We start from the raw sequence: 10,052 nt of genomic DNA on the forward strand, positions 1-10,052 counted from the left end.
GAAATGTTTCAGGAAAGTCCAGTTCTCGGCCGAGTGGTTAGCGTGCTGAGCTAGTAATTGATAAGCACCTAGGAACGTAGTTGGAGGCGCGCGCTTGGTGCACTAATATATTTTTTCACTTTTTTAGGTTTTTTTATGTACCTAACTAGTTTCGTTACTTCTTACTTTTTAATTTTTATCCCACGCCTTTTTTTCTCCGGGCGAACAGTGCCGCCAGTGCGAAGCGTCCCAGTATGCCGCGTCCCAGTGCGCCCAGTTTCCAGCGTCATACTGGGACCATAATCAGGTATTGCGCTGGAGCGCTAGCACCCAGTGGCACTGGTTTTCGCAATAGGGTCGCTCAGTGAATTTCTATCATATCTGACAAGGGGCAAACCATAAATGAAGAATTAACAGGCGCTCTCTGCCTGAGTGTTTAATGGTGCATGAATGAGTGCAGCGGCAAGTCAGCCAACGACGCAGGCTACGAAATGAGCGTGGGATTAGCAAAAGCAGTGGCAGCCACCAGCGCAAGGAAAATGAAGACAGGGCTCGTCCGGGATTTGAACCCGGGACATCTCGCACCCTAAGCGAGAATCATACCCCTAGACCAACGAGCCCTTTTCTTTCTTTATTGCCGGTCATCACCAACACAAAACCAGCAAAAACGCGCTACAAACGGAATGCTCACAGCAGAGCGATTACCACAAGCATGACACTGTTAATACAGAAGCCGGCAGGCTCATACGAGTTGCCTTTGTCAAGTTAAAATTCCTTCAGCTCGCATAGTGGTTCGACTCTTGAAATCTAGTCTGGCACAGTGGTCTTCAATTTGTGCATTTCAACCAATGCGTGTATACTCTAGCGAAGGTAGAGCCTTGCAGGGCGGGCGTCAGGGTCACAGCGAAAACCCGCCATTCTGTACCGCCATAGACTGTGCAGGCCTATTAGCATAACCGTATCAAGTGGAATCCCATCATTATTTTCAGTTGGCAGGAATCTGATCCCGTATGAGTCTAACGGTAATTCTTTTTTAACAGTTCGTTGCAGCACATCCCCAAAAATAGACGCCCTCCCAACAGTGCAGAAATACATGGTCTATTGTCTCTGGCTGTTTACATACTAAGCAAAGTGAACCCCATGGCAGATAAAAGCCCTTGCTTTCAAAAAACGTTTGTACCGATAATGTTGCTGTATATAACTTAAAGAAAAACGTCTTTACCCCAGGAGAAACTGGCATTCTTTTGACACGCTTCAGTAAGCCTTGACCTAGACGGCCGCTATACAAGGCTCTGTACACAGGAACAGAGAAGAAGTCGTCACAAACAGCTTTATACAGGTTCTTCTTTTTCACTGAACTTGAGTATTCTGTCGAGAAGCGAGCTGACTGAATTCGAACACTGCTGACAACCTCTTTGAAAAAACTAGAAAGACGCCCTGTCATGCTTTCCGTGGCAACAACGAAATTGGGCAACGCCCGCGCGAGCCTCACTTGGCACACAGTGCGCAAAAAGGGGTCGGTAACGTCGCGAAAGAGAATAAATCTGTTTACAAGCTGGCGCACGAATAAGTGAGCAAGCCGGAGACCTCCGTCTTTAATTGGCCGGAACAGTTTATCCCGACTACATCTTTCCCAGCTTGATGCCCGTACAAGCACTGCAAAGATTCGGTGTAGCTGTTGAACACTCAACCTAGAACAATGAAGTGCTTGCATGACGTACCACCCCTTGGCAACAAAAAATAGATTACACACAGTGGCTCGTGCAAAGATAGACAGCGGCACTCCTTTCCCCTTGTCAGCCTTATCCCGTATTTCCTGAACTTGGGCGCGCCGAAATGGCTTGCTCTCTTCATAGAATTGTAGAGGTACGCCAAAATACTTCAAGGGGTTTGTAACCCATGTAACATTGGCAAAAAAGTCAGGCGTTGATGTCCACGCCCCGTGCCAGAAGCCAAGGCACTTTCCCCAGTTTACTGGACTTCCTGTGGTCGCACTAAAATCTTTCATAACTTCAACTGCGGCGCGAATACTTTCTTTGCTCGCACAAAACACTGCCACATCATCAGCGTACGCCAAAAGTTTGACCTCAGACATGTACAGTTGAAAGCCCTGAACAGATGGATTTTGCATAATAGACAGGCATCAAGTTTTGATATAAATGCAGAATAGAAGAGGGCTGAGGGGACACCCCAGATGTACCGAACGCCGCACATTTATGGGTTCCACTAGTACTTTATTAACAATCAATCGCGTTTGCAGTTTTGGTACGCTAGGGCTACGTCCTCTCTGATAATAGAACCGACATTGATATAATCCAATATTGCAAACAATGCATCATGCGGAACACAGTCAAACGCCTTTTTTAGGTCGAGCTAAAGAAGCGCGACCCTCGCGCAAGCAACGTCACAACATTCCAGCACGCACCTCGCCTTATGAATATTTGTTGTAATGGACCGGCCCTTTATACCACACGTCTGGTGGGAGCCAACGATATGTTTTATCACTGTCTGTAGCCTGGCTGCCAGAACTTTCATCAATATTTTGTAATCCACATTTGTTAAAGAAATAGGCCTGTATGACGTCACAAATTTTAGTTTCTTTGTTTGCTTTGACTTAGGAATTACCACTGTGTGTGAGGATGCGAACGAAGGAGGGAGTGCACCAAGTTCATAGCCTTCGTTAAATACTGCAGCTAACAATGGGGACAGATCTAGCTTGAATGCTTTATAAAAGGCTGCGCTCAAACCATCCGGCCCAGGCGACTTTCCTCGACCTCTCGCACCCTAAGCGAGAATCATACCCTTAGATCAAGGAGCCCTTTTTTGTTCTTTATTGCCGGTCTTCGACACATTAAAATAAAACATGAAGGCTATGTACATCACTTTTACAAATGTAGCCGAACCCAGGCTAGCGGGTCTGGCTTTGTCATATTAAAATTCTCAAGTGTCACCAAGGGTTCTAGCCTTGGTAGCCACTCAGGAACACAGTCCTGCAACTTTTGTATTTCTACATAATTATGGATATTTTCCCGAAAATACATTCGCGCTGGGCGTGCGTCCGGATCACCATGATACTCAGCCATACGAGAGCGCCAAATACTGTGGATGCCCATCAGCATGAATAAGTCAAACGGGAAAGCATTCTCATTTTCTGTTGGCAAGAACATTATTCCATATGAGTCTAACGGAAGCTCTTTTTTGATCGTCCTCTGTAGCACATCCCAAAAAAAGAAACCTTCCCAGCAGTGCAGAAATACATGGTTGATTGTTTCAGGTTGCTTGCATATAAGACACTGTGACCCCCATGGCAGAAACATCTGTTTTGCCTCCAGAAAGGTTTTCACTGGTAAAGTCGCGGCATGTAGTTTAAAGAAGAAGTTCTTGATACCCCGTGATAGCTTCATTTGCTTTACCCTTTTCAATACGTTGCCACCCGGGCCTCCACAGTTCAAAGTTCTGTACAAGGGAATAGCGAAAATAACATCGCACACAGTCTTATATAACGTCTTTCTGGTCACTGCACTCAAATATTCTTTTGAAAACCGGGCGTTTAAGAATTTAACGCTGGAGGCTATCTCCTTAACGAAACTAAAAGTGGAACCGGCATTGAATTCAGTAGCAATCAACATCTGGCAGAGCCCGCCTAAGCCTTGCTTGGCACACTGTGCGCAAAAAAGGATCTTGCAAGTTCCGAAAAAGTAAAAATCTACTGACCAGCTGCTTTACAAATAAATGCCCCAGTCGCAGTCCCCCATCCTTGACTCTCCTGAACAAATTTGTACGCGTACACCTCTCCCAATTAGAGGCCCACACAAAAACGGCAAAAATACGATGTAACTTTTGAACATTAAGGCGAGAAAAATGCAGCACTTGCATCACGTACCGAAGTTTACTAATGAAAAACAAACTGCACACGGTGGCTCGCGCAAATATTGATAGGTGCGACCCTATCCATTTTTCAGCTTTTGCCCTGATTTCTTGCGTTTGCTGTGTCCGATACGATTCACTGTCTCTGTAACATTCTAATGGGACCCCCAGGTATTTCACCGGGGTCGTGTACCAGGTGACCTTTGCGAAAATGTCAGGCGTCGCTGGCCACTTTCCATGCCAGAACCCCACACACTCTGCCCAATTAACTGTACTGCCCATTGTCTTACTGAATTGTTTTACCCCCTCAACAGCGCTAGGTATGCTGTCCTGCCTATCACCAAACACCGCCGCGTCGTCAGCATATGCGAGAACCTTTACCTCACCCCCATGTAACTTAAACCCTCTAACAGCATCATTCCGTATTATATGCATACACAGGGTTTCTATGTAAGTGCAAAAGAGGAGAGAACCGAGGGGGCAACCATGGCGCACAGAACGTTGCACGTTGATGGGGGCCCCCAACGATTTATTAACTATTAACCTCGTTGTACAACTCCTGTACGCCAAAACCACGCCCTGAGTGATCACTTCACCAACATTAACATGATGAAGAATACAAAATAAAATGTCAAGCGCCACACAGTCAAATGCTTTCTCTAAGTCTAACTGAAGAAGAACCACACAAGCACCAATGGCGTCACAGCACTCCAGCACACACCTTGCCTTGTGAATGTTAGATGCTATTGACCGCCCCTTAATCCCACAGGTTTGGTGAGGTCCAACAATTTCTTTAATTACCATCCGAAGCCTTGCAGCTAGCACTTTCATAAAAATTTTGTAATTGGCGTTGGTCAGTGATATGGGCCTAAATGCTGTAACCTGTTTGTGTTTTTGTACATCGTCCGTTTTAGGGATTAGTACAGTGTGAGACACCCCGTAAGATGGAGGCAACGTCTTACGATCGTAGGCTTCATTAAATTAAAACGTCAGCATAGGAGTTCATCATCATCATCATCATCAGCCTGACTATACCCACTGCAGGGCGAAGGCATCTCCCATATTTCACCAATTAACCCGGTTCTGTGCTAGCTGCATCCACTTGACCCCTGCGAACTTCTTAATCTCATCCGCCCACCTAACTTTCTGCCGCCCCCTGCTACACTTTCCTTCCCTTGGAATCCAGTCTGTTACCCTAAGCGACCATCGGTTATCCTCTCTTCGCACTACATGTCCTGCCCATGTCCATTTCTTCTTCCTAATTTCCACTAGAATGTCGGTAACTTGAGTTATTTTTCTGACCCACTCTGCACGCTTCCTATCTCTTAATGTTACCCCTACCATTTTTCGTTCCGTAGCCCTCTGGGTTGTCCTCAACTTAAGTAGAACTCTCTTGGCTAGCCTCCACGTTTCAGCGCCATAGGTGAGTACAGGTAAGATGCACCTCTTATATACTTTCCTCTTTAGCGATACCGGTAAGCTGCTAGACATAATCTGCGAGTGTTTGCCAAATGTGCTACATCCCAATCTTATTCTTCTTGTTATTTCCTTTTCATGGTCCGGATCTGAGATTACTACCTGTCCTAAGTAGACATATTCGCCTACTACTTCCAGTACTTCGCTACCTAATGTAAACTGTTGTTCGTTCCCGAGGCTGTTGAGCATTACCTTAGTCTTCTGCATATTGATTTTCAAGCCTAGGTCATCAACCATTATTTGTAGTTCATCTCCCGAGTTGCTTAGCAAGGCAATGTCATCAGCAAATCGCAGATTACTGAGGTATTCTCCATCTACCCTTATCCCCAACTGCTCCCATTCCAAATCTCTGAATACTTCCTCTAAGCAAGCTGTGAATAGTACTGGGGAGATTGTGTCTCCTTGCCTAACACCTTTCTTTATGGGAATTTTGTTACTTTCGTTATGCAAAACTATGGGTGCTTTGCAGCCACTGTATATATCTTCCAGCACTTTCCCGTATGGCTCGTCTACCCCCTGATTTCGTAATGCCTGCATCACCGCCGAGATTTCTACTGAGTCAAATGCTTTTTCGTAATCAATGAATGCTATGTATAAGGGCTGGTTATATTCCGAGCATTTTTCTATCACCTGATTGATGGTATGGATGTGATCGATAGTAGAGTACCGTTTCAGAAACCCTGCTTGATCCTTTGCTTGATTGAAGTCTAAGGTTGTCCTAATTCCATCAGCGATTACCTTAGTAAATACCTTATACGTAACAGACAGTAAGCTGATTGGTCTGCAATTTTTAAGGTCCTTAGAGTCCCCTTTCTTATGAATGAGGATAATGTTTGCATTTTCCATGGTTCCGGTACCGTCGATGACACCAGACACTGCGTATACAAGGTGGCCAGTTTTTCTAACACGATATCCCCCCCCCCCCCCCGTCCTTCAGCAAATCCGTAGTTATCTGATCCTCTCCAGCTGATTTCCCCCTTTTCATAGTTTCTAATGCTTTCTTGACCTCGTCCTTCGTCACTGGTGGAACGTCTGAATGTTTTTCCCTACCGCCAATCTCATTACGGTCCTGACTACTTTGGCTACTGTAGAGATTTCTATAGAACTCCTCGGCTACTTTGATTATCTTATCCATATTCATGATGACGTTGCCCGCCTTGTCCCTTATCGCATACATCTGGCTTTTGCCTATGCCCAATTTCTTCTTTACCGCTTTAACGCTTTCCCCGTTCTTTACAGCATGCTCAATTTTCTCCATGTTAAACTTCCTTATATCGGCCATCTTGCGCTTATTGATTAGCTTTAATATCTCGGCCAAATCGATCCGGTCTGTTGGATTGGAAGCTTTCATTCTCTGGCGTTTCTTAATCAAATCTTTCGTCTCCTTAGACAGCTTACCGGTATCCTCTCTAACTGTCCTACCGCCTACTTCTACCGCGCACTCAGTAATGATATCTCTGAAATTATTGTTCCTTGCTTCTAGGGTAATGTCGCCATCCTCGGTTAGAGCTGAATACCTATTCTGTAGCGAGATCCTGAACTCTTCTGCCCTCCCCCTCACCGCTAATTCGCAGATGGGTTTCTTTCTTACTAATCTGTTGCGTTCCTTTTTCAGATTTAGGCTAATTCGGGATCTCACCATCTTGTGGTCACTGCATGGCACTTTCCCGATTACCTCTACATCTTGCATAATGGCGGGGGTTGAACAAATTATGAAGTCGATTTCATTTTTAGTCTCCCCGTTCGGACTTTTCCATGTCCATTTCCGGTTCTTCCGTTTGCTGTAGAAGGTATTCATGATTCGTAAGTTATTGCGCTCTGCAAACTCAACTAGTAACTCCCCCCTGCTATTCCTAGAACTAATGCCGTAGTCACCTACTGCCTTGTCTCCTGCCTGCTTTTTCCCTACCTTGGCATTGAAGTCGCCCATTAGTACAGTATACTGCGTCTTTACTTTTCGCATTCCCGATTCTACATCTTCGTAGAAGCTTTCAACTGCCTGGTCATCATAACTACATGTAGGTGCATAGGCTTGTACAACCTTCAGTTTATACCGCTTATTAAGCCTAATTACGATGCCTGCCACCCTCTCATTAATACTACAGAATTCATCGATATTACCCGCTATATACTTATTGACAAGGAAACCTACTCCTAGTTCTCGCCTCTCCGGTAAACCTCGATAGCACAGTACGTGCCCATCCTTCAGTATACTAACGCCTCATTCGGCCTCCTAACCTCACTAAGCCCTATGACATCCCATTTCATACATTCTAGTTCCTGTAGGAGTTATTCCTCTCTTAAACATTTTGTAAAATGCAGCGCTTAAGCCATCTGGGCCTGGGGATTTCCCATTGTTTAAGTTTTAGATAGCCAGTTCCACTTCTGTTTGGGTAATCGCCCCTCTAAGCTTTCTTTCCGCTCGTTATTTAGCCGTGGCATAGCTTGCAAAAACTAGTCTTTAAATCCATTCAAGTCCGCCACATGATGGGCAAAGAGTGCCTGATAGTGTTCGAAAAAGGCATGCTGGATGCTATCGTTATTTGTTGCTACAGTACCAGCCCATTCTATCTCTTTGATCTGATTGCGTCGAGAGTGCGCTTTCTCGAAACCTAGCGCCCGCTTAGTGGGTGCTTCCCCTGTACGCAGACCTTCCGCTCTCGCGCCTCGATAACGCTTTTCTTCAATAAGCTCCAACTTTTGCTTTGTTTTACGGATGTCTTCGATGCATGTGCCAGGCATTGTGCATTCTTGCGCAGTTACTGTTTCAAGCACATCCCTTAGCTGTATTTCTTGTACTCTTTCCTGGCGTCGCAAACAAGTGGACCGTTCAATAGCCTTCATTTTTATTTTTTGCTTAGCCAGTTCCCACTGCAGCCCAATTTCACTGTTCAGGCCTTCGCTCTTTATGTTCTTAATAATTCGTACTACACCCTCGGTGAAGGTTTCGTCGCTTACCAAGTTTGAATTTAATTTCCACAAGTCCCACGAAAAGCTTTTACTTTGCTTCCTTGCCTCTAAAGCACATTCAACAACGCAATGATCAGAGAACGACACAGGCGTAACACTATATTTTTGACATTTTGGTACCCATACAGATTCGATCGAGGCGGGCGTGACTCGTACCCTGAAAGTGCGTGTACTGAACACCTCGTTCACCCTCCAAACACTCAGCCACGTCTTCCAGGGCATATTAGTCTATCAGACGACACAACACATCCGTACTTCTATCTCTGAATGCTCTACTGCTGATCTTGTCACGGGCACTCAAAACACAGTCTCCCATGAGCACTATCTGCATATCAGAATTAAGATATTGCTGCAGGCTGGTAAAAAGGGGCGTCCTATCATCTACCGAGTTTGGCGCATAAATACATATTGCGCGCCACTGAATATTGCAGAAACTATAATCGCAAATTACAAACCGACCCGACTGCCAAGAACAATACCACTGTATATCGAGTCCAGGCAACTTTTTAACCAAGAGAACGCACCCGGCTGATGTGCCAATCGCATGACGGACAACCGCATAATACCGTGGCGTGAAACGTTGCACCTTACCTCCGGTCTCCTCCTCACCTTCGACCTTGGTTTCTTGAAAAGCAAGAAGGTCGATGTCTTTCTCCGTTAGCATGCGGAACAACTGGCTCTGCTTTTTCTTCCCACCTAAGCCCCTCACATTAATCGTGGCAAATTTGAGGGCTGGCTCCGGATCCATTTTAACTAGGTAGGAAGTGACCGGAAGCATGGTGCTTACCTTTCGCGCCCATCGATTCGCTAGACGCCACCATTTGCGCCTGGGTCATTGTAGGGCCCATGTCTCGCTGCTGTGGTGGGGGCTTGTCGGCGAGCCTCCTTTCCGTCGCGACATTAGGCCGCGGCTTGAAGGACGGGCGTCGCCCCTGCAGTGCTTTAGCGGGCGGTTCCTCGGCGTTACTAACGGTCGTGTTGTCTCCCTCGTTGCCGTTTTCAGCATGAGTGCGTTTTGCCGGACCGCAAGCACTGGTTACACTGTCGTCCTTTCGCATGGCACCACTGCTGTCCGTTAGTTCGGGATTTTTGTCTCCAGGTGGGCCTCCGCCTTCTTTAGACGGCTTCACAGCATTCTCTGGCATCATCCTAGCTGTCACAGATACCGTCTCGCTGTCCGTCACCATAGCGTCTTGCCTTGCAGGCACCGCTGAATATTCCTTCTCTGCCATCGCTTCATCACCGCCTGTACCCATAGCAGCGTCTTCAGCCTTTGCTGCATCCATCCGAAAATCCACCGGATCTTTCCTCACTACTGGTGCAGTTGCCGCAGCGTAGGCTCGCACGCAATCGGCATCACCGTGACCAAACCGTCTGCAGAGGGAACACCGCGGCACCTTGCACTCCCTGCGGACGTGGTCCGTGCCTCGGCAGCAAAGACACTGTATTGGCCTTCCAGGAACCACGTCGAGGGCCAGCTCTCCCGCAACGCGTATCTGGCGCGGCAAATCCTCAACTTTCACTCCCGCCTTCAACTCCAACAACACTGACCTCGTCGTCGACCCCTTTTCTTGTACTCCTTGAACGCGCCAGCGCTCGCGGGAGACCTCGGCGACCTTCCCGTAAACGGCGAAGGCAGTCTTGATATCCTCGTCCGCCACGCCGTGCAGCATCCAATACAACCTTAGTCTCACCTGTTGGTCTTCCGGGTCGACAATGAGACAGCGCCGCGATTTCACTTCAAGCTCCTTGAGTGCAAG

The 10,052-nt window shown here is 46.7% G+C and overlaps 1 non-coding gene across 1 annotated transcript; it reads right to left on the reverse strand.

Moving 5' to 3' along the window:
- Positions 1-527: 527 nt before the first annotated feature.
- Positions 528-599, reverse strand: TRNAP-AGG (transfer RNA proline (anticodon AGG)). Its single transcript has one exon. It is a non-coding gene; the product is annotated as a tRNA-Pro (tRNA).
- Positions 600-10,052: the final 9,453 nt, after the last annotated feature.

This window comes from Amblyomma maculatum, chromosome 4 (genome assembly GCF_055883805.1).
Source record: "Amblyomma maculatum isolate TAMU_Amacu chromosome 4, ASM5588380v1, whole genome shotgun sequence".
NCBI lineage: Eukaryota > Metazoa > Arthropoda > Arachnida > Ixodida > Ixodidae > Amblyomma > Amblyomma maculatum.